A 23,547-nucleotide genomic window follows, 5' to 3' on the forward strand; every position below is an offset into this window, starting at 1 on the left:
CCGTTAGCCCTAAGAGCTAAATCTAACTCTCTCTTGAATATATCCAGTGAATATATCCACTGCCTTCTGTGGCAGAGAATTCCACAGATTTATCTCTCCACCTTTCAAACGCATCTCCATACTCTAGGACCCAGGATTCTGCACCCTCTCTGCAACATGATCCCTGACTTCCTGAACCATAGACCGCAATCAACAAGGATAAGCACCAAAACATCCTCCATAGTAATTCTAAACACAGGCGTGTCCCACAAGGCGGTATCCTCAGCCCTTACTCTACTCCATTTACACTCGTAATTATGCGGCTAAATTCTGCTTTAACTCATTAATACATTTGTAGTTGACACCACTGCAGTGGGCCAGATCTTGAATAATGACGAGTCAGAGTACAGGAACGAGAAGGAGAGCTCAGTAGCACCATGGAAAGACGACAAGCTCTTGCTCAGTGCAGGTAAATGATGGAGCTGGTCATGAAATTCAGGAAGTGGAGTGGACTACATACCGCAGACTGTATCACTGGTGCTGGTCGACAGCTTCAAGTTCTTAGGTGTAAATATTACCAACTATTTGACCTGATTCAACCAAATTGATGATACGGTCACGAAAACATACCAACACCTTCATTTCCTCAGACGACCAAGGAAATTTGGCATGTCTCCAATGACTCTCACCAATTTCTACAGCTTTGCCAGTATTATGGCTTAGAACGGCAAGTGCTCCGCCCAAGACTGCAAGAAACTGTAGAGCTATGGATGCAGCCCAGTACATCAGGTAAACAAAGCTCTCCCCCACCCGAACAATTCTGTCTCTGCTTCACGCTGCCTGGGGAAAGCAGCCAGCATAATCACGGACCACTCACACCCCAGGAGGTGGGAACTGTATACCGTATACGGTGAGCTTCATGTCAACAATTAAACTGCATTGCGCTGCTGTACATGACAATCAAGTAATCTGAATTTTATTTAAAAAGTCCAACTCTCATCCTACATTTGATCTGCTCCCCAAACCCTTGTAACCTCCACATCAGCTAATTGCTCTGCATTGCCAGTCAGCCTCCTACCATTCTTCCAAAACTCAGCTGCCATTATCTGAACATACAGCAACCTCTACTCACTCATCACCTTTCGCTTGCTGATGTACCTTAGGTCCCGGTTGAGCAATACCCCAATCTTAAAATTCTCTCCCTGGCATCTAAATCCCTTAGTAATCTCCCTTCCCTTTCTGAGTAATCTTCCCCAATTCTCTTGAGCATCTGCACGAGACCAGTTCTGGGTGCCCGTGATTCCTTGGTTTTAATCACATCTACAATGGGAGCACGACTTTTAGATTAGAAATAAATTTGCTCTGAGTTTCCCAAACTCAAACCATCTTTAATCTAAAACTTTGAATCATCTTCCCTAATATCTCTTGATGCGGATAGTGTTAACTATTATTTGTCAACATAATAAAATTAGCAAGTTAAAACACGTGGCATTCCTTCCACCTGACCCGTAGGTCTTCAACCCACTGATGTAAACAATGACGGTAGTTTTTTGTACTGCCGCTGTAAACAAACATCCACCTTGTGAACTGACCGATGATCAACTCGATCAATTATCGCTGGCCTTGAGTTCTGAACACACATGTAGTTTGAAGGGGGGAGCTACATTTTAAACTATGGATGGCCAATGTGTGCTTTGGAAAACAAAATAAACCCTTAACAAAATAGCCTTTCGCAAGCTGAAATAGAACAAATAGAACAAGCTGTCCTACAACTTTAGGCTGTGCACGCCATACGCAAGAAGAAGAAGATTGATCGATCTGATCATCAGTCAGTTCACAAGGTAGCTGTTTGTTTACGGCTGTGGTACAAACTTGTTTACATCAGTGGGTTGAAGATCTGTGGGTCAGGTGGAAGGAATGCGACTTGTGCTTTAACTTGCTTATTTTATTATGTTTACAAATGCAGGGGAAAGTACACAACTAATGGCAAGACCCTTAATGAAAAGATGTCTGGAGAGATCGTGACGTCCTAGTCTACATCTCCCTGAATGTTGTAAAACAAGTTGGCCACTTATGGAGCACTGTGTGCAGTTGTGGTTGCCTCATTACAAGAAGGATGTGGAAGCACTGGAGAGAGTGCAGAAGAGGTTTAACAAAATGCCGCCTGATTCAGAAGGTATTAGCTATAAGGAGAGGTTGATTGTTTTCTCTGGGGCTTCAGAGGCTTAGGGAAGAACTGATTTCCCCCCCATCACAATCAGTCTGAAGAAATATCCTGATTCAAAACGCTTCCTATCCATGTTCTCCAGGGTTGCTGTCTGACCTGTTGAGTTACTCCAGCACTTTGTGTCTATCTTCATTGTAAACCAGCATCTGCTATTCAACAGTAAGGTTCATTATTCACCCATCAGTCAATGACTATTGACCTATACTGACTTTCAGTTTGATAAAGGGGTGGGAGATTGCAACCTTCACGTGGTCCACCCTGTTTCGACGAATGCAATCAACTTTAGGTTGTGCACGCCATACGCAAGAAGAGGTTTGATAAAACCTCAACTTTAAACTTATTGTCCTTGCTTATCAGTCCTTCCACGGACTCATCACCTCCTTCCCACATGTGCTGTGATGCTACAAGCCTTCAATATCTTGCTTCTCCGAACTGAATGTCCACCTCAGGTGAAGGTGCTTTCAGCTGAATTGATCCTAAACCCCGGGGATCCCTTTTCTCGGGATTTGGAGTCTGATGTCACCAACGATCCCGCAGAACAAGGTCACTACTTCCCAGAAGTGCAGAAAGCTCCCAGCACACACAGACTCAATCTGTAAGAGACCTTATTTCCAGAGGAGTTTGAAAGTAGGAAAAAAGGTAAAACTTCATATTCAACCAATTTGTTCAAATGCTGAAAAAAACATTTAAAATGTGTATACCTAAGACCCAGGTTAATACATAAACAATGCTGTCAAAATGTCTTCATATCAATGACAGTTGAGGTACTAGGAATGAATTTAAAGTATGCTCTTGAACTGATCAAATCTTTGTCTTGTCAGACTAACAGATGAAATGACTAAGTGAAAAATAACAACAGTCTGAAAAGATTTTCAACACCCCCATCAGTGAATGACAATTGTAGACAGCCACTTATCTTCTCATCTGTCCCATGCATGAGGTAATCTATTTTTACTGCTAATTTGCATCCAGTATAGCATGCTGTGAGTCACTTCCATAACAAACACTCGTTCAATGCAGACTGTTCATCAATGGGATTCTTAGTGTCTTGGCATGAGAATGAACTAAAGAGGACATGGGTGGGCTGGAAGCCTATCTATTCACATTGCACATGGCGCAGTTGAATGTCACCTCAGAGGCCCCAATAGTAAGGGTTATATGGGGTCGAAAGAGAGTGATGAATACTGTGCCTTACACTGTGCCAATGCATTGCACTGAGACCCAAACTTTCACTGGAGTACACATTCTCCAGAAAACAAAAGATATTTCAACTCACTTTTACATTGTGTTCTTAGCTAGATGGATGTTAAGAAAATTATCCTCTGCAACATGAGGATTAAAGGAAGCATTTATGGTATAAAAAGTTCAAAAACAATTTCACCGTATTTCCTGCAAAAAAGGAATTAATTGTATAAGTGCAGCTGGGCGTATCTTTTTCCCACAAGCATTTGGCCTGACTTTTTCCTGATTTATATAGAGCCAGTCTTCAAAAGCAAAGCAGATTTCAATTTCTCACTCATTGCACCACAAGCAAGCATCCAAAAAAAAATTCCATTACCACCCTTTACTGGTTTACAACTGCTATCCAAAACAACTTAATTCATCCCAGGTACACACATTCTGGCTGCACATTTGTTAGCTAAGTGATGAGAGTCACATTTAGCAAAACGTATGCTGCAAGGACTGCCCCCCCCCCCCCCCCTCATGACAAAGTTATGTCAGACTTTATCAATGGAAGCAGTTTAAAAATCTTGGTTAAGTTTCTCTCCTCTGGCGGCTGCGTATCATTGTCCACTGGGTGTGTAACTTGGAAATCTCCCTGAAAACCTGAACATTATTGACCTCAAAACAAAATCACCAACTATTTTGGTATTCTTAATCTCCAAATTCTTTTCCTAAATGGGACATCAATTTGCAACTAACATCCACTTTAAGAGGCCTCGCAAAGTGCTGTTGCACTCAGCTTTACCAATTCAAGGGCATTTCCCACGTTTTAGAATTTGACTCATTCATTGTAGAAATTATTAAGTCAACTAAACAAGTCTGCATTCAGAAGTTTGCCACCTGAGACTTGGAACTGAGGCCAGATTTGGGAAGATAGACACAAAATGATGGAGTAACTCAGCGATGCAGACAGCATCTCTGTAAAGATGGGTTGAGACCCTTCTTCAGACGAAGGAGGGTCTCGACCTGAAATGCCACCCATTCCTTCTCTCCAGAGATGCTGCCTGCCCCGCTGAGCTACTCCAGCATTTTGTGTCCATCTTCAGTGTAAACCAGCATCTGCAGTTCCTTCCTGCAGATTTGGGAAGTTGGCTGGAGTTTGGGCAGCCAACAGACTTGGGCACAATAAGAGTCTGTGCCAAACTGGGGCGGAGACTAGCGGCAGGAATGGAATTATGGTTGAGAATGGAATAAATTGGGTAGATAATGGGAAGAGGGTTGGAGGCTGGAAACATCGTCAGGCATCAGATTGTGCAGATGCAGGGCTTGGAAGGTTGTGAAGACTAGGGGTGATTGAAAGGATCATTGGGGAGATGGGATAGTGAAACGTGAGGAAAGATCGGAAGGATCTTACAGGGGCCCCTATCCAACACCGTACCAAAACCTTCTTGTATCAGGAAGGCGTGATTAAAAACAGGATAACATAATGTGATAGGAGTATAATTAGCCCATTCGGCCAAATGTCTACTCCACCATTCAATCATGGCCGATCTATCTCTCCCTCCTGACCCCATTCTCCTGCTTTATCCCCATAACCTCTGACACTTGTGCTAATCAAGAATGTATCTCTCTGCTTTAAATATATCCACTGACGTGGCCTCCACAGCCTTCTGTGGCAAAGAATTCCACAGATTCACAGCCCTCTGACTAAAGAAATGCCTCCTCATCTCCTTCCTAAAATAATGTCCTTTACTTCTGAGGCTATGGCCTCTAGTCCTAGACTTTCCCGCTAGTGGAAACAGCCGCTCCACATCCGCTCTATCCAAGCCAATGATCTAAGTTCTCTGCTCCAAATGAAGCACTGCATTGAGAATGACTTCAACCAATGCATCCCTGCTGCAGAAATCCCATCAGGGTTGCAAGGGTGACTAATTCCAATAAATGTTTGTTACATTTAAGGGATGATGCATAACAACAAGTTTTATTGTGGAGGGAAATATTGTTTTTTGATTGAAACGATGAAAAAATATAAAGAACAAAACATAGTTTTAACCTAACTCACAGCAAAGTCCAACATGAGGAAAAGTGTTCCATGCACGACACACCCAGTTTAAACCCATTGAACAGCAAAGCAGATACTTGAATGAATTTTTTGAACAATAATGTTAGAAGATCAAAGCTCGGTCATCTTCGTCGATGACCACCAGGGGCGCCGGAGGAGATGGCAGCCCTGCCAGCAGTCTGTTCGTCTTTTCACATTTTTTGTTATTTTTTAGTTTGTTAAAAGTTTTGTTTTAATGTTCTTCGGTTTGTTTCGTGTGGGGGGAGGGGGGAAGGGATCGGGGGAAACTTTTTTTCAGGTTCTTACCTTCCCCGAGATGTGATTATTTTTCGGATCACATTCTCAGGGCTCTGCGGCCCACCACCGATGGAGCTGGAAGCCTCCTCGGACTGTCGTGAGCCCCGCCGCGGGGTGTGGACTTAACATCGGAGCTGATCCCTTGCCTGGGATCGTTCCCACCACAAAATCAACACCAAGGTCTCGCAGTCTCAGGTGAGGCCGAGTCGGGAGCTCCAACGTCGCGGAAGGTTCAGCCCCGACGCAAGGTTCGATAGTCCAGCGCGGGGGAGCTGACATCCCTCCCGATGCGGGAGCTGATCGCCTCGACCCGGGAGCTGATCGCCTCGACGCGGATGGCCCGAACTCCGCCGGCTACGGGAGTCAAGATCGTCCCGTCAACGGGGGCTTGAGGCCCACGACCGAGGAAGAACTAAGGGAAGGACTTGAACTTTATTTTCGCCTTCCATCACAGTGAGGAATGTGTAGGAGTCACTGTGGTGGATGTTCATGTTAAAATGTGTTTTTGAAGTGATCTGTTACTTTTAATTGTATGACTGACCTGGCCAATGAAATTCCTCGTATGTTGCAAAACATACTTGGCGAATAAAGTGTGATTCCGATTCTGAACGTTCCAGAGAAGATCGTTGCGAAGAGGGTTTGGATTAGTTGATTAGTTGTTCAAATCAGGGCAAGCTGCACCATTCAGAGGTCAATTTTGATTCAAGAGGAAAAATAGATAAGAAACACAAGGATGGACTAGATCAAAGGACGGCTGACTAAAATAGCGATAATTACTTCAAACAAGATACAGTGAAGATAGACACAAAAAGCTGGAGTAATTCAGCGGATCAGACAGCATCTCCGGAGAAAAAGAATAGGCGATTTTTCGGGTCGAGTCAAGGGAAAGGGAAACGAGATATAGACAATGATATAGAACAAATGAAATATGCAAAAAAAGTAGCGACGATAAAGGAAACAGGCTATTGTTAGCAGCAGATTGGTATACAGAGTGACATGGTTTTCAATATTTTGGCTATAAAGACCGGTACTAAATTAAGTTGAAAGTTCACCACAAATATTACTTCCAGCTTTGTGAAATGGTGCATTTTTTTGAATAAATGGAGAAGAGTGCACATGGGTACATATACGATTAGTTACCTGGTTTATTTAATCAGTTTTAATTGCAACATAACCTTAGTTCATGCTCTTATTTGCCTGGTTATTAGAAGGAAAGGTCATTAATGGACCTCTATTAATGGAACTATTATTTTCATGCATAAGAGGCAAGAGGTTTAGACTGGAGCTGAGGGAGAATTTTTCCACCCACCTGGAACACGTTGCCTGGAATGATGGTGGAGGCTGGGCCTCTCACAACATGCACGGTACAAGCACTTGAATTACCGAAGCACAGAAGGCTTTGGTTTTGGTGTTGGAAAATCAACACTTTCATCACCAAATGTTCTCACTTTGTTAAATCATCTTCCCATTTCTGCATTCCATACACCTGGCTGAAATCTCCAGTTTCTATCCTGTCAAATTCCATTGCACTTTAGAAAATCTTGCTGACCCAGAAACCCTCCACTAATCTGTACACTGTGCTAGATCATCAGCCCTTCACAATCAGCCTGAGAATGTTTCAAAGGAGACACAAGAGGTACAAATTAGGGTTCAAATCACATCAGGAGATTACAATCGGCATGTAAGAAAGGCAATGTAACAGCGGCATGGGGGATTTTAATATGCAGGTAGACCTGGAAAATCAGGTTGGTACAGGATCCCAAGAGAGGGAATTTGTAGAGTGCCTACAAGATGGCTTCTTAGAGCAGCTTGTAATCGCACCTACTAGGAAAAAGGCGATTCTGGATTTGGTGAACCAAATTTGATTAGGGAGCTGAAGGTGAAGGAACCACCAAGGAGGTAGTGACCATAATGATAAAATTCAACCTGCAGTTTGAGAGGGAGATGAAATCAGATGTGTTGGTCTTCCTGGTGAGTAAGGGTAACTTCAGAGGCATGAGCGGGGAGCTGGATAAAGTTGATAGAAAAGGGACCCGAGCAGCAATGGCAGGAGTTTATGTGAGTAATTTGGAAGATGCAGGATTTTTTCATTCCAAAGAGGAAGATTCTACAGGGAGAATAAAGTAACTGTGGCTGACAAAGGAAGTCAAAGAGAGCATCAAAATAAAAGAGAAGGCATATAATATTACAAAGATTAGCGGGAAGCAAAAGGATCGGGAAGCTTTTAAAAACCAACGGAAGGCAACTAAAAAGGCAATAAGGGAATGAAAGATAAAAGATGAAGGTAGCAAATAATACAAAAGATGATACCAAAAGTTCAGGTATATAAAGAGTAAAAGAGAGGCAAGAGTTGACATCAGATCGTGGGAAAATGATGCTGGAGAAATCTTGAAATTTGCATTCAAGGTCTTCCTTTTGGAAAACACAATGAAAAGAAAGTGCTAAATGCTAAATAAAATTATTTAACAGTTCATTAATTGAACGGCACTGACCTACCCCCAGCTGCAGGCACAATCATAATTCTGACCACGTCCACGTTCAGGAACAGCTTCTTTCCAACAACCATCAGGCTATTGAATAGCACGAACTCCAATGAAACTCCAAACTATGAACTGCCTGCCTTGCATTCGGGACTTTGATTTGTTTTTGCACTACATTGGCTTTTTTCATTTATTGAACTTCTTTTGTTTACGAACCTGTTGCACTGCTGCTGCAAGTAAGAATGACCATTATTCTGTTGCGGGACATACGACAATAAAACACTCTTCACTCTCTTAGATTGACACAAAATGCTGAGAGAACTCAGAGGGTCAGGAAGCATCTCTGGAGAAAAGGAATAGGTGACGTTTCAGGTCGAGACCCTTCCTCAGACCTATCCTATCCCCCCCTGATCCAATCCCTCCTGACCTATATCCAAGACACCTTGCATGCCCTTCATCAATTCAATGACTTTTGTTTTCCAGGCCCCCATTCCCTCATCTTTACTATGGAGGTTCGGAGCTAGCCCGCCCCTTGACTCTCTTAACTGTTAACTACATTGCAGGCTCACACAAAAATGTCAAGTTCAGGCACAAGCTATGAAAGGCGCTGAGGTACTATCAGAAAAAGCTTCCTGAAAATACTCAAAGGTTGTAAATAACAATTCGATGAATAAATGTAAACTTGTTTTTGTGAATGTTTATAGATGTTTACATTTTATATTATAGAGTCATAGTCAGAGTCTTACAGCATGGGAAAAGGCCCTTCGGCCCAACTGGCCAACATGTCCCATCTGCACTAGTCCCATCTGCCTGCTTTTGGCCCATATCCCTCCAAACCTGTCCTATCCATGTACCTGTCAAACTGTTTCTTAAATGTTGCGATAGTCCCTGCCTCAACTACCTCCTCTGGCAGCAACTTCCATATACCCACCACCCTTTGTGTGAAAAATAACCCCTCAGATTTTTATTAAATCTTTCCCCCCTCACTTACGTCCTTTGGTTCTCGATATTCCTACTCTGAGCAAGAGACTCTATGCGTCTACCCCATCTATTCCTCAATGATTGTATACACCTCTATTGCCTGGAAGAAATTTCTGTTGCTGAGAGAAAAAAAAAATCTGTTATCATTTTTTTGTGGGGACAAGACACATACTGTATATGAATACACTGCAGGGCATTCACTCAATCAGTAGGTATATTATGGTAGTTGCTCAGTGATAGGATGAAAACTGAAAGTCCTGTCATAGCACCACCTAGGGGTGGAGGGGGGGGTTCAAACAATTGCACGAAATCTGGATTTTCTATGGAATTCTTTATAATACCATTCCCAAATGAATTTCTAATGAAACACATGCCCCACATAACAATTTCATGTAGTTTCTATTGAGCATAAATAATTCAACAAAATATGCACAACTGTATATTCCACAGAATAAAACAAGTCCTATATATAAACATAAAAACAAAATAATAAGGTCATAATTTGCAGAAGCAAACAACTGCAGATGTTGGTTAATACACAAAGTGCTGGAGTAACTCAGCAGGTCAGGCAGCATCTCTGGAGAACATCGATAGGGGACGTTTTGAGTCGAGACCCTCGATAATAATTTTATTGACAAGTCTACTACATAAATCAACTCAAATTTAAATGTTTTAAAAAAATTACATTTTTAAACTCCCCCTGATTACTTTTTCTCAAATTGCCCTGAGGGAGAATGACATCCTCATGTCACTATCTTGTTTCTTCTTTAGAGCAGTGTTTGAAGATAGTTTTCCCCCTGGCCATCCTAACCTACTCTAGTTCTACACAAGCCCATCTTTTGCATCTTCATTTCAACTCTCCCTTTACCCACGTGTTTGATTGTTACTTGTGTTCCCTCACAGCTTGTTCTAACGGTTTTGTTTAATTTGAAAATAAAATTATTTCTCTCCTGTCCTTCCCATTAATGCAAACTTCTTGCTTAGTAGAATATCTGGTTTATTCTCTCATGTTCTTAATTTGATTATTTGAATGTCGGCCTCTTCAGTTAATTGTAAACTCACACAAACTTGCCTCGAATTACCAATTCGGAAATGAATTATGTTTGTGGAGCTAACTAATCTTGACCCTCGATACTTGATAGCAAGTTATAAACCCAGACATTTCGCAATAAATGTGCACCCCACTTACGTTGCACGTTGCTAAATGGCGCCACGTGCTGATTGCTACCTTCCTTCAGGTTAACCTGTCAGAGTTGCTTTCTTTCAATTTCAACACTTCCTATTGTGGAGTTCTCCCCCAGAAATTTACCATTGCTCAGGACTGGTCTTTAGTATGCAAGACTAGTATGCGGAGATGCTGACAAACGCAAAGTGCAGCTTTGTAGGTGCCAACTTCCAGTCACTATCCTTTGCAAGTTCATAGATGCAGGAAACATCAAACAGATTAAAACCTTAAGTTACCAGCCAAAAGGAGCTAGTGATGAAAGGGAATCAATTATACTATTGCACACTTTAGTACTTGAGGATGAATTGCTCAACTTATTTTAAGAACTCAAAAGATTTTTATTTTACATTTTGGCCCATTCAATGTACTCCCTGGAGAGGGTGCTGTTTTGCCACATGCACCATTCTTTTTATAAACTGGAGCATCGGAATGTTAGAGTTTACTGAAAGTTATTTGTCAAAGTGCCCTAAACGTTACTGCAATCATTAATTCCAGTGTATCCAATTTACACAAAATTGCTTTGCAATGAAAGTCACCGTTTACTCAACCCCATCATTTTTTTACCCAGATTGCTCTCAGATCATTCGTGTTCAAGAAGGAACTGCAGATGCTGGAAGATAATGGATGCTGGACCCGCTGAGTTTCTCCAGCAATTTTGTGTACCTTTGCTCTCAGATCAGATTAGTTTATTGTCATAAATGACAAATGAGTGCAAACCAGGGAACGGCAAGCCCAAACTTAAGATCCTAGCTGGAAATATCTTTCTCACAATGTCGAAAATTAGAACTATACAATTGAGAACAGGCTTGACTTGTAGCAGACAAAACGTACATTCATATCAAGACCTCCTTGCAACCGGCAGGAAATTCAACACTGAAGCTTGGTACGTAGTTTTTACTTGAATAAAGTTTAATTTGAGTTAAATAAAAGAAAATTCAACTCCTGATTTACCATTGGGATTTTCATTATTAACATAATCAATGTTCCAGCAAATGATGTCAACAATAGTGCAGAATAGTGCATTGCCCAGTGGCCATATATAACTTGATTTTCAATTTCACTGTCCTCAAAAATGCCAGTTGCTTATAAAACAACCACGTTTTCCTAATCTAATTACCCTGAAATTATGCTAAAGTCAAATTATAATTATAATTTGATTTTGGCATTGCATCACTGCATTCTGCCACCTCAAAGCTTACCCTAACCATTGCTCAGATTCAAGACAGTCTAACTTGCATCTTCAAATACTGTTCTGAACTCGATTCTATCTGATCCCCCCTTGTTCGATGCCCTCACACTGAAGCTAGTCACAAAATGCTGGAGAAACTCAGCGGGACAGGCAGCATCTCTGGATAGAAGGAATGGGTGACGTTTCGGGTCGAGACCCTTCTTTAGACTGAGAGACAGGGGAGATGGACACAGAGATATGGAAGGGTAAGGTGTGAAAACGAGACATCAAAGGGGACGAAGTTCAAGGAAAATGTAGAATATATCATTGTTGGCTAGGGGAAGGTGACAACGAAGCGTACAAAGATAACATTTAATCAGGCAGACAGTCAGACTGGTCGGAGAACTAGGAAGGGGGAGGGATGGAAAGAAAGGGAAAGCAAAGGTTACTTGAAGTTGGAGAAGTCAATGTTCAAACCGCTGGGGTGTAAGCTGCCCAAGCGAAATATGAGGCGCTCTTCCTCCAATTTGCGTTGGGCCTCACTCTGGCAGTGGAAGAGGCCGAGGACAGAAAATTCAGTGAAGGAATGGAAGGGGGAGTTAAAGTGTTTAGCAATGTTGGTTTAGGCGGGCTGAGCGGAGATGTTCAGCGAAAGGATCGCCGAGCCTTCACTTGGTCTCGCCGATATATAGGAGTCCGCACCTGGAACAGGAGATACAGTAAATGAGGTTGGAGGAGATGCAAGTGAACATCTGCCTCGCCTGAAAGGACTGTCCGGCTCCTTGGACGGAGTTGAGGGAGGAGATATAGGGTCTGGTGTTGCATCTCCTGCAGTTGCTGGGGAAGGTATCTGGGGGGGGGGGGGGATGGTTTGGTGGGAAGGGATGAGTTACGGAGGGAACAGTCTCTGCGGAAGGCGGAAAGGGGTGGAGATGGGAAGATGAGGCTAGTGGTAGGATTCTGCTGGAGGTGGTGAAAATGTTGGAGGATTATGTGCTGTATGCGACGGCTGATGGGGTGAAAGGTGAAGACAAGGGGGACTCTGTCCCCTATGTTGCAACTGGGGGAAGAGAGAGCAACCTCAAAGCTTACCCGAAACACTGCTCAGATTCAAGACAACGTTTCTACCTCTTATGCTCAATGCCTCAAACGATAAAGGTAAGCAGACCATGTGCTTTCTTTACCACTCTATCTATTTGTGTTGCCACTCTCAGGGAGCTCTGGATTTGGACTCCAAAATCTCCCTATACAACAACAATGATGTTGACCTTGCCATTAACAGCATATTTGCCCTTTAGATTCAATCTCCAAAAGTGCAACATCTCACACGTGCTCGGATTAAACTCCACCCATCATTTCTCCACACATATCTGTAACTGGTTTAAATCCAGCAGTATCCTTTGACAGCAAGTCTCACTGCCCCCATCTACATCAATGTTGGTGTGTATCTACATATATATCACAGACCTGCAACCAGAACAACATCCTACAAGCCCAAAGAAGGGTTTCGGCCCGAAACGTCGCCTAAGAAGGGTTTCGGCCCGAAACGTCGCCTATTTCCTTCGCTCCATAGATGCTGCTGCACCCGCTGAGTTCCTCCAGCAATTTTGTGTACCATCCTACATTGACTTCCATTTGCCTTCTATGTATAAGCCAGTTCTGAATCTAAACGACTTTGTCACCGGGATCTGGCACTGTTTTGTGCATCAGAAAGCATGGATGTACAACAAGGCCAGAAGGGCATTGCTCAGCATCAAAGGACATACCAAGGCCATGATTTGGTGATGATTTGGCAGATAATACTAAAGCAAAGATGATGAACATTATACCTCTAAGTAGGAAGAACAAGAAGAAGAAATATCATGTCCAAGATTATGAAGGTTCTTGGTACAAGGATCTCAATCACTGGTGGATGAATTGAGAAACAGAGGTACCAGATTTTAAGTGGTTGGAAAATGAATAAAAATATACGCGAGGGGAGAGTTATGGATTTGGAATGCACATTTTCAACGGAAATGAAAGTAGATTCAATCCAGGCTTTAAAAAGGACTGAGGAAGTGCAGGACTGCAAACGAAAAACAACAAGGCCATAGAGAAAGAGCTGGGAAATGCAGCTAATTTCATCTACCCTTATAAAGCATGGGGTTTTATAGACTGAATAGCCTTGTTCTGTACTCTAATGGATCCAGGAACAGCTTTCCCCCCACTATTATCAGCCTATTGCACAGTCCATCCATAATCTAGGTGTGATCCTAATCTTCCAACCAACCTCACTGTGAACCTTGCCTTTTCTCTCTGCAACTCTAATGCTATAACAATATATTCTGCACGCTGGAATTTTTCTCTTTGCATGACCTGAAGTACTTTTGTATGGCTTGATTGTACTCATGTACAGCATGAATTGACTGGATAGCACGTAAACTATTTTTTCTCTCAGTAATAAACTAATACTAATACCTCTTTGATGACCAGAAGATTTGGGTTGAAAAGTGCAAAAGGATTAAGCAAGCTCAGATGTGACTGCAATACCATCATGGAAAATAGGTTGCAACCCAGATTTGCACTTGAAGAATAATGGGTGATCATGGTCTGGGAGGACTTGCTGGGCTGAAGGGCCTGTTTCCATGCTGTATCACTAAACTAAACTCCAACAGTCCTTCAGGTGAGGCAGAGATTCACTTGCATCCCCTCCAACCTCATCCACTGCATCCATTGGACTCCTGTATATCCACCTTCGCTCAGTCCACCTTAGCCTATGCGATCTCCTGGTTGCCAAACATTCTCTAACTCTCCTTCCCATTCCCATACTGACCTTTTTGTCCTGGGCCTCCTCCACTGTCCGAGTGAGGGCGCGCACAAATTGGGGGAACAGCACCTCATATTTCGCTTGGGCAGCTTATAACTCAGCAGTATGAATATTAATTTCTCTAATTTCAAGTAACTCCTGAATTCCCTCTCTCTCCGCCACTCCCCCACCCTAGACATCTTGCCAGTTCCACTGTTTGTTATCCCGTCGTTATCAGAAGTGTCGTGACTGAAACGTCATCCATTCCTTTTCTCCAGAGATGCTGCCTGACCTGCTGAGTTACTCCAGCATTTTGTGTCTCTCTTCGATCTAAACTAAACTAATGGTCTATTGGACAGGGCATCAAAAATTACAGATGTTTACACTGTTTACAGATGTTGGGCCCTTCCGACAAAAACTAAAATGTCTTCAAGCTTACATGGCGTCTTAAACTCAAGGACAAAGATTAATGGTGAGAGGGAAAAGATTTAAAAGGGGATTTGAGGGGCAAGCTTGAGGTGGTGGATACATGAGTTGAGTTGGCAGAGGAGGTGGTAGGGGTGGGGGATTGCAACCTTCACGTGGTCCGCCCTGTTTCGACGAATGCAATCAACCTGGCGTGCACAATCAAAGTAAGATGAAATAGAACAAGTTGTCCTACAACCTTAGGCTGTGCAGGACATACACAAGAAGAAGAAGGAGGTGGTAGATTCAGGTCCAATTACAATGTTTAAAAGATATTTGGACAAGTACTGGGATAGGAAAGCTTTAGAATGGTATTGCTGAACACAGGCATTTGGACTGGCTTAGAACGTCACCCTGGTCATCATGGACAAATTAGATCGAAGGACATTTCCATGCCATATAATTATGTGTAGAAAAATAGTTATAGTCACTCCTATATCACACGCATGGAGACACTGAATCTTCAGCTCAGTTAACAAATATTTGGTATATTAATAGCCAGCAATAAACCATTGTATATTTCATAGATCATCGTCTGCTTTGATCTGTCCTTTTCACACCTTACACTCTCTTTGTACTCTTCCATATCTCTAGTTTACCTCTCCCCTGACTCTCAGTTTGAAGAAGGGTCTCGACCCGAAACCATTCCTTCTCTCCAGAGAGTCTCCAGCATTTTGTGTACCTTTTGGTGTAAACCAGCATCTGTAGTTCCTTCCTACATATACACCTATTTTAACTGTCTCAGTTTACAAGTAAATCTCATTTTGTCAGTAGTTTCATGCACAGAGAATAGTCTAAGGGACAGGACAGAGCGAGGTTAGAGTCTACACTCTAATTGGCCCTTCAGGACAAGAGAGAAGCCGTGAGATTATGCTCAGTATTATGTGTGGCGGTGGACAGAGGAGGTAAAGTTATCATACCGACTTCTGGTCATGTATTTTTTATTCAAGTAAAGAAAATATGATATTCATATCGTTTCATTTCATCATTAAGAACCCAAGAGTGGAGCACAGGTGGACAAATGATGACAAATAACCACAATTCCAAAACCTAACAAGACAATTCAATGGAATTAGTCAAAGCACACACTTAACAGCCATAAATAAACATTGAACAGCAAGACACTTTACATTCCAAGCAACAGTTTAAACAACTATGGCAGAGGTTACGGGGAGAAGGTAGAATGGGGTAGAGGGGGTAAAATAGATTAGCCATGATGGTGGAGCAGACTTGCTGTGCTGGTTGGACAAATTCTGCTCCCGTGCCCAATCCTGCTCCTATCCCTTATGACACTGACATTCACATGGAGAACAAGGCTGTGATGTTGTTATTTGATGAATGCAAGCTTTTGTCATGAATATTCTTGTGCTTTCACTAACCTTGTCTTGTTCAATGCACCATATACTGAGGCGGAATCAGGCAAGTGAGCAGAGGGAAAGGGAGCAAGAGGGCAAATACTTAACCTTTATTCAACAATTACAAAACAATTCAGTTACTGTTACAATGACGTTGCTCTTGGTGGGAGTTGGCTCGACACAAAAATGGCTGCTGCTTTGTGTTCAGAACATCAGTGACTAGACTTTATAAGTACCTCTTTTGCTGAGCGCTTTTTGCAATATGCTGAAGGAAACCTGATAGAATTTATTGAAATCAAAGTGTTTTACTTTCAAACCTGGTGCCCATGAAGAGACAGGGCCACTAGCTTGGGAAATTATACTCTGGAAATATATGGCGTTGAACCCTATGGAGTTAAGGCATGTTAATGAGTTAATGCCACACTTCAGGCATGTTAACTATGCAGTAACAATGATGTAAACATGAATACACAAGTTGAATGACAATTATTAACCAAAACAGCCTTGGCTTTTAAAAAAGAACTGCACATTGTAAGAGTGAGATTGTAAAGTATGGGCATGGTAAAAATGTGAACAGATCTGAGAAAGAATGGCAATTCAGACAAAGCTGGCCCTTGGTTTCAAACAGTCTTAAGAAATAAAATCATCCCACAAAAAAAAAGGCAAAATATTGCAAATGTAAGAAATTCAAAATCAGAACAAATGCTGGTGATAACCAGCTTGCCATGCAGCATCTATGGAAGAAAAATAGAGGAGATCTTTCATTAGAACTGGGTACATTTAAGATGCAGGGAAAATAAGATGGGGGCACAGAATGCATGGAAAGATTCGTAAAAGAGTGGAAGGGAGGACAGATTAAATGATGGGGTGTTAAATCAGGATGAAAGGGAGCACTGCAGGGAAAAGTGAATAGATAAAAGGGTGGCCACACAGATTGTGATGATTTTAAACAGTGAGTTGTCTCCACGGACTGGGTGGAAACTGGACAAAATGGGGATGGATGACAGGTTAGACAAGTAATTCAGCGGGAGTTAAAATCTTTCCAGGTAGGCACAAAAATCTTTCAAACTGAGCAACTATTTCAACATTGAAAGGGATGCACAATTCTGGGGTGACTCAGTGGAAGAGGCAGCACCTCTGGAGAGAAGGAATGGGTGATGTTTTTGGTCAAGACCCTTCTGAAGAAGAGACTTTAAACAAAGGTCTCAACCAGAAACTTCACCCATTCCTTCTCTCCGGAGATGAGTTACTTCAGCATTTTGTGTCTATCTTTGGTATAAACCAGTATCTGCAGTTTCTTCCTCAACATTGAAAGTGAAATGGGATCTGGATTTAACATGCCATCAATATGAAGCTCTCAATTAAATGTGCTTTAAAGAACAGATGTTAACTCGGACTGATTTCATTTAAACCCATCTGCCAACTATTGTTCATAGATCTTCAACATTCTTGTAGTAATCTATTCTTTTGATATTGAAACCACAAATAAAGCGACTCGCTCTGCCTAATGAGCTGTAACCAGCTCTCAAATTGCAGTTAGCGTGAAATTAACTTCAAATCCAGTTTGGTCACACTTCTGAACACTTGACTTCATGTCAAATACTTCATAGATAAATGTGCCTTCTTTAATTAACCACGGCCTTGTATTTAACAACTTTGAAAGCGTAATCTCAAACCGATCATTCTCTCTGGACCTACACAGAAAAGCTTTGGCTGGCAGCAATCTACAGCAATCTACAGGTGGTTTCACTGAGAATCCAACACCTTTTGTCAAACTGCAGATACTCCCACACACTGGGTAGATTGGGAGATGGAGTAATGGGTCTGAATCACCAAAAAGTGGGGATTAATGAAAGAGGAAGAGCACTCTTGTACTTAGTATGATTGTGCCTAACCTAGGCTGTATGCAAAAAAATAATTTCACTGTACCTGGGTACTCTTGACGATAACGTACCATTGAACCATTGCAATCATGTTTTTGAAGCCTGGGCGAATGGATGAAGTAGATTTCAGAAGAGCAAAAACCAGTGGTGTTCAAGAGCTAGAGCTGAGAGAAAAAGGTTTTATTTTGCCTTAAAAAATGTAATTATAAAATAGGTCTTAACCCAGATTAAAAAATTCCAATCTATATATTAAATAGCAAAATATAATCAACCCTCAAAAATCAGAGGCAGGTAATGTCGCAAATGAAATTAGTTGGCAATCTGAAAAAATAATTAAACTGGTCTTCACAGAATGACAATTAAATGAGAATCTGCCCGATGTACCCAGAAAATGGGTAATGATTCAAACAGAATTCATTAGCTAATGTAATCAATGAAAGGTAATTGTTCTAAAGCTGACAAATCCACAAGATTTGATGGTTTCCAGCTCAAATTGTGATGAAGATGCAGATATTTGAGACATCATCTTCTAAAGGTATCTGAAGACAGGAATTGTCAATTCACAGTGGATGAGAATTTAGTATTAAGCAGATGAAAAAGTAGTTATTACTTAAGTAAGCTGACAAAGTGCCAATAGTAAATTTTAGATCTTTTAGTGAAAAGCTAGGAATAGTGTGGTTTTAACTTCTGTGTGGGAAAGATATCGGGCTCTATATTTAAAGATTGAGTAGCATTGTAAAATGTAACTCGTATCTAATTTATTTATTTTTTGATGAAGTAGGTGGTGCAGCAGTAGAGTTGCTGCCTTACAGCGCCAGAGACTTGGGTCCTGGGTTCAATCCTGACTGCGGGTGCTGTCTGTATGGAGTTTGTACGTTCTCCCCGTGACCTGCGTGGGTTTTCTCTGAGAACTTCGGTTTCCTCCCACACTCCAAAGACGTACGGGTTTGTAGGTTAATTGGCTTGGCATAAATGTAAATTGTTCCTAGTGTGTGTAGGATAATGTTAGTGTGTGGGGGTCGCTGGTCGGTGCAGACTCGGTGGGCAGAAGGGCCTGTTTCCGTGCCGTATCATTAAACTAAACTAAGTACAGGTAGTTTATATATAGTCAGTTGTCTATATATGCAGTTTAGATGTCGCTCCCCCTACAACAAGAAAAAACAAGGATAGAGTTCTTCTGGTCGTTACCAATCACCCCACCCCACCAGCCCCCACATCCAACACCTCATTCTCGAACATTAGCACCATCTTCAACCTGATCTCAGCACCAGCCACATCTTCCCATCAGCACCCCTTTCCTGTATCCACAGACTGCAACCTCGGCAAATGCTTGATTAACCCATCCCATCCCATGCAAACCACCCACTCCCCAGGTACTTCACATGTCCCTAAACCTCCTCCCTCACATCCATCCAGGGACGCCAGCAGCTCTTCCTGCTGAGACAGAGGTTCACCTCCTCTAACCTCATCTAATGCATTCAGTGCTCCTGATGTGGAATGCTTTACATTGGTGAGACCAAGCATAGACTAGGTAACTGTTTTGTCAAATGCCTGCTAATCATTTCAACTCCCCTTCCCATTCCCAGACTGACCTTTCTGTCATGGGCCTCCTCCATTCTCAGAGTGAAGCCACATGTAGACAGGAGGAACAGTATTATTATATTGGGTAGCCGACAACTCAATAGTATGAACACGGAATTCTCCAATTTTAGGTAATTGCCCGACCAATACTACCCCCCCCCCTCCCCCCCCCCCTTATTTCCCCGTCACTTCCCCACCTGGATGCACACATAATCCTCCCCTTCCGTTCCCCCCTTCCACCTGTATTCCTTCCTCAGGCTTCCCATTTCATGTCTCTTCTCTCCTTATCTCACACTTTGTCTTTTCATCTCTGGCCTTTACCCCACAACCTGCCAATCAAACTCCCCTCGCTTGTATCCACCTATCACTTGCCAGGCTTTGTCCCGCCCCCACCTCTCTTCCATCTTTCCCTCCCCTACTGCAATGTAGGGTCCCAACCTGAAATATCGGCCATCTATGTTCTCCAGAGATGCTGCCTGACCAGCTGAGTTACTCTAGCACTTTGTGTCTATTTTTGTAAACCAGTGTCTGCAGTTTCTTGTATGCAAAGGAATTAAACATGGTTTCATACAAATAATTCAAAATTATAGCTCATGGCATTGAAGAAAAACTATTGACCTGGCTTGATAAAGAAGGCCGTTTGATGGTTGATGCTGGAAGTGGAAGAAAATAACTGATGTTGCCATACAAGGTTTTATTCTAGGACATCAACCATTATCGATAACATAATAATATAATTTTGAGCTATTTCTCCAAGTTTGCCAGTTATACAAAGGTTTGTGGCACAGTAATTAATGTAGACAGGAGCATAACATTGCTTGAGATATTTACTAGTTTGACAAATAGCGAAACTGTGGTAGCTTTAATACAAAGACGGACAAATGTGAGATCATATATTTGAGGACAGGATTTTAAACATAAATGTTTAAAAACTAGAAATAGTTGTAGCCCAAAGAAATTTAAGGTCCATAAGTACAACGCTGTTGTATAATAGTTAGAGTATAAAATATAATTCTAATAGCTTGAGGGTTAGAATACAAAGGATCTTGTTTATGGACACAAAAAGCTGGAGTAACTTAGCAGGACAGGCAGCATCTCTGGACAGAAGGAATGGGTGATGTTTCGGGTCGAGACCCTTCGTCAGACTTCTTCAGAAAGGATCTTGTTCAGTTTTGCGAAAGCTAGACCAGGCCTGTTTGGAACACAAGTGGGATGACTAGGGTGGGGAAGGGACAGAGGGAGGGAATGCAAGGGCTACTTGAAATTAGAGAAATCAATATTCATTCTGCTGGGTTGTTACAAGTTGTCCTACTTGTTTCACAGTTCGTATCTCTTCGGTATCACCACCTCCACAGCCAACAATGGATCATTGTGGGCTCCTGGGTCATTGGTGTAGGCTCTGATTTGTTCTGTACATTTTTGGGAGAAGGCAGGAGAATGGGGTTAGGAGGAAGAGACAGATCAGCCATGATTGAATGACGGAGTAGACTTGATGGGCCGAATGGCCTAATTCTGGTCCTCTCACATGTATTTATCGCACCTCTAGTTCCCCTCTCCTCTGACTCTCTGAAGGAGGGTCAAAACCTTTTCTCCACAGATGCAGTCTGACCCACTGATTTATTCCAGCATATTATATCTATCTTTGGTGTAAACCAACATCTGCAGTTCCTTCCTACACTAAGAATACTTTAATGTGAGAATACACTACTTGTGTAGTGATCTAAACATTTCCTGGGTTCCAAGTATTAGATTGAGGAGAAAAGATTGCATCAATTATTTCTGACATGTTAATACAATTATTTTCACGGCTCTTAGAAATATGACGAGAATTGTTAGGTTGTCCAAAGAGAAAAACTCCTATTGGGTATGTCTAAGCCAAAGCATTGGTGCATATAAATAATTTAGGAGAGAAATTAGAAAACAATCTTCTTCACACACAAGATGTTAAAATGAGGGAACATCCGTTTAGATTACATGTATTAACAATTATGGAATTAAGATGAGTAGTTACACTGCATATATATGAGCTTTAATCTAACCAAAATGTCTAAACTGTCTAAACTGCCTCGTGGGATGGAATGATCTACCAGTAATCCCACAGTATTTTGGGTGATATCACAGCAGAGAGAACAAGCGTTCAGCAATTTTGCAACAAGCGACCAATATGAATGGATTCCATGTAGACAACAATCCATTCCATGAATTGCCATGAATAATGACTATATGCATTCACTATTTATCACACTGATAAATACCATAAAGGAACTTTTTTAAAGTACATTTTTCTTTTGTGTTTCCTTGAGGATGCCACCTTGCTGGAGACCCTATGGCCGAGGAGAAAATCAAATGAAGTCTTGACGAACATCCATCAGGAACACTGATGCATTAAACATGCCAAGGCACCAAAGACCATATGAAGCAGTTCAATTGTAATTGGTACCTTGGTTTTAATTGGCAGGGATTGGAATGAGGAAATAAGTGTAATCCTTTCAGCATATCTTTAAAATTTCATCTCTCAATCATCCTATGTCATTCACAGATCCCTGTTCTTCAAGTAAATTCATGGAAATAACTGCAGGCTCTCACCTGCAAAGTCGTGAGAAAGAAGACCTACTGCACCTGAACTCATGCGGAACCGCAAGGAGAAGTCTGACATTTACCATTCCCGCCATTGGGTTGATCTGGAGGGAATCTCTCTGTTCTCATTTGTTCAACGGCTGTCGGAATGGCATCATTAGATTCTGATGTGCTAGTGGTGGTGGGCAAGATTCTTCCGGGAAGTGAAGGATCAAGGGGATTTTAACCTGCCAACTGCCCAGCTTCAATCTGGCAGGAAGCGTTGAAATCATCCACCCAGGTAAAATTACTGAGACACAGTGATCAAGCCCAGGATATGAAATAATAATATGTGCAGGGAGGACCTACAGATGCTGGTTTACACCGAAGAGAGACACAAAATGCTGGAGTAACTCAGCAGGACAGGCAGCATCCCTGGAGAGAAGGAATGGGTGACGTTTGGGGTCGAGAACCTTCTTCAGACTGATGTCACGGGAGAGGGAGATACATAGATAAGGAAGTGTAAGGTTTGAAAATAGGACAAAGGGAATGGAGATCAAGGAAATTGGAGAATAGATCGGTTCAAAACGTTACCCATTCCTTCTGTCCCGAGATGCTGCCTGTCCCGCTGAGTTACTCCAGCATTTCGTGTCTATAAAATAATATTATTCTTCACCTTTATGGATGGGAATGCTCTTTCAAAACTCTTGGCCTCACAGCACAGAAGACAATGTTAAAAGCAATGTATAAAAGATGCATGCATTCCAGCAGTTCAAATGCACACTGGGGATAGTGTAATCTAATATATGGAAGCACAGTATAATGGTATTTGTTCAGTAAAAGCAGTGGAAAACAATCATCTGAAGACCACAAATCCATCTCCTGCATTTAGCATTACTTTTTCCAACGCTGTGGTGAAAATAACGTTCAGCGGGGTTTGCAAAGTCAGCAAGTATGTGGAAAAGTTTATTCCTTTCATACTTTTCTCTCCACACAGAACTGTTCAGCTATGAACCATTTTTGCCATTTAACTAAAATGCCACTGCACATGTTTTAAAAAAGCTGCATTCTTCTGTCAAACCATCTTTGCAGCAATCAGATGGAAAGGAAGATAAAAGAAAATGCAAAACAGAAATATTATCATCTGAATCCTGCAATCACCCTTGACAAGAGTGTTCTACTCTGCTGCCCTAGGCCTCTTCTAGCCAGTGGGGAATTCAAACCATCTGCGTCCAAAGTCAGAGATTAAGATATACCGCAGATGAAATGCCATGGATTTAGTACATTTTCTTAAAACTGTATTGGATGCCTATTCAAGATTGCATGCAATTAAAAACAA

General features: G+C 41.9%; 1 protein-coding gene and 1 long non-coding RNA gene across 5 annotated transcripts in view; one reads left to right on the forward strand and one right to left on the reverse strand.

Annotated features, from left to right (window-relative positions):
- Positions 1–23,547, reverse strand: part of LOC116977576 (KN motif and ankyrin repeat domain-containing protein 4-like) — a 67,646-nt gene that overhangs the window by 36,564 nt on the left and 7,535 nt on the right. The window contains exon 1 of one of the 4 annotated variants that reach the window (XM_033028127.1): positions 8,226–8,390. The exons of the other annotated variants lie outside the window; for them this stretch is intronic. The gene's annotated coding sequence lies outside the window, so the exon portion shown is untranslated. Of the gene's footprint in view, positions 1–8,225; positions 8,391–23,547 lie in introns of those variants that run through there. 4 annotated transcript variants of the gene reach the window in all.
- LOC116977577 lies at positions 1,726–22,672 on the forward strand. The gene is made up of 3 exons (XR_004413251.1): positions 1,726–1,820; positions 3,028–3,146; positions 22,192–22,672. It is a non-coding gene; the product is annotated as an uncharacterized LOC116977577 (long non-coding RNA).

The sequence above is a fragment of the Amblyraja radiata genome, chromosome 10 (assembly GCF_010909765.2).
Source record: "Amblyraja radiata isolate CabotCenter1 chromosome 10, sAmbRad1.1.pri, whole genome shotgun sequence".
NCBI lineage: Eukaryota > Metazoa > Chordata > Chondrichthyes > Rajiformes > Rajidae > Amblyraja > Amblyraja radiata.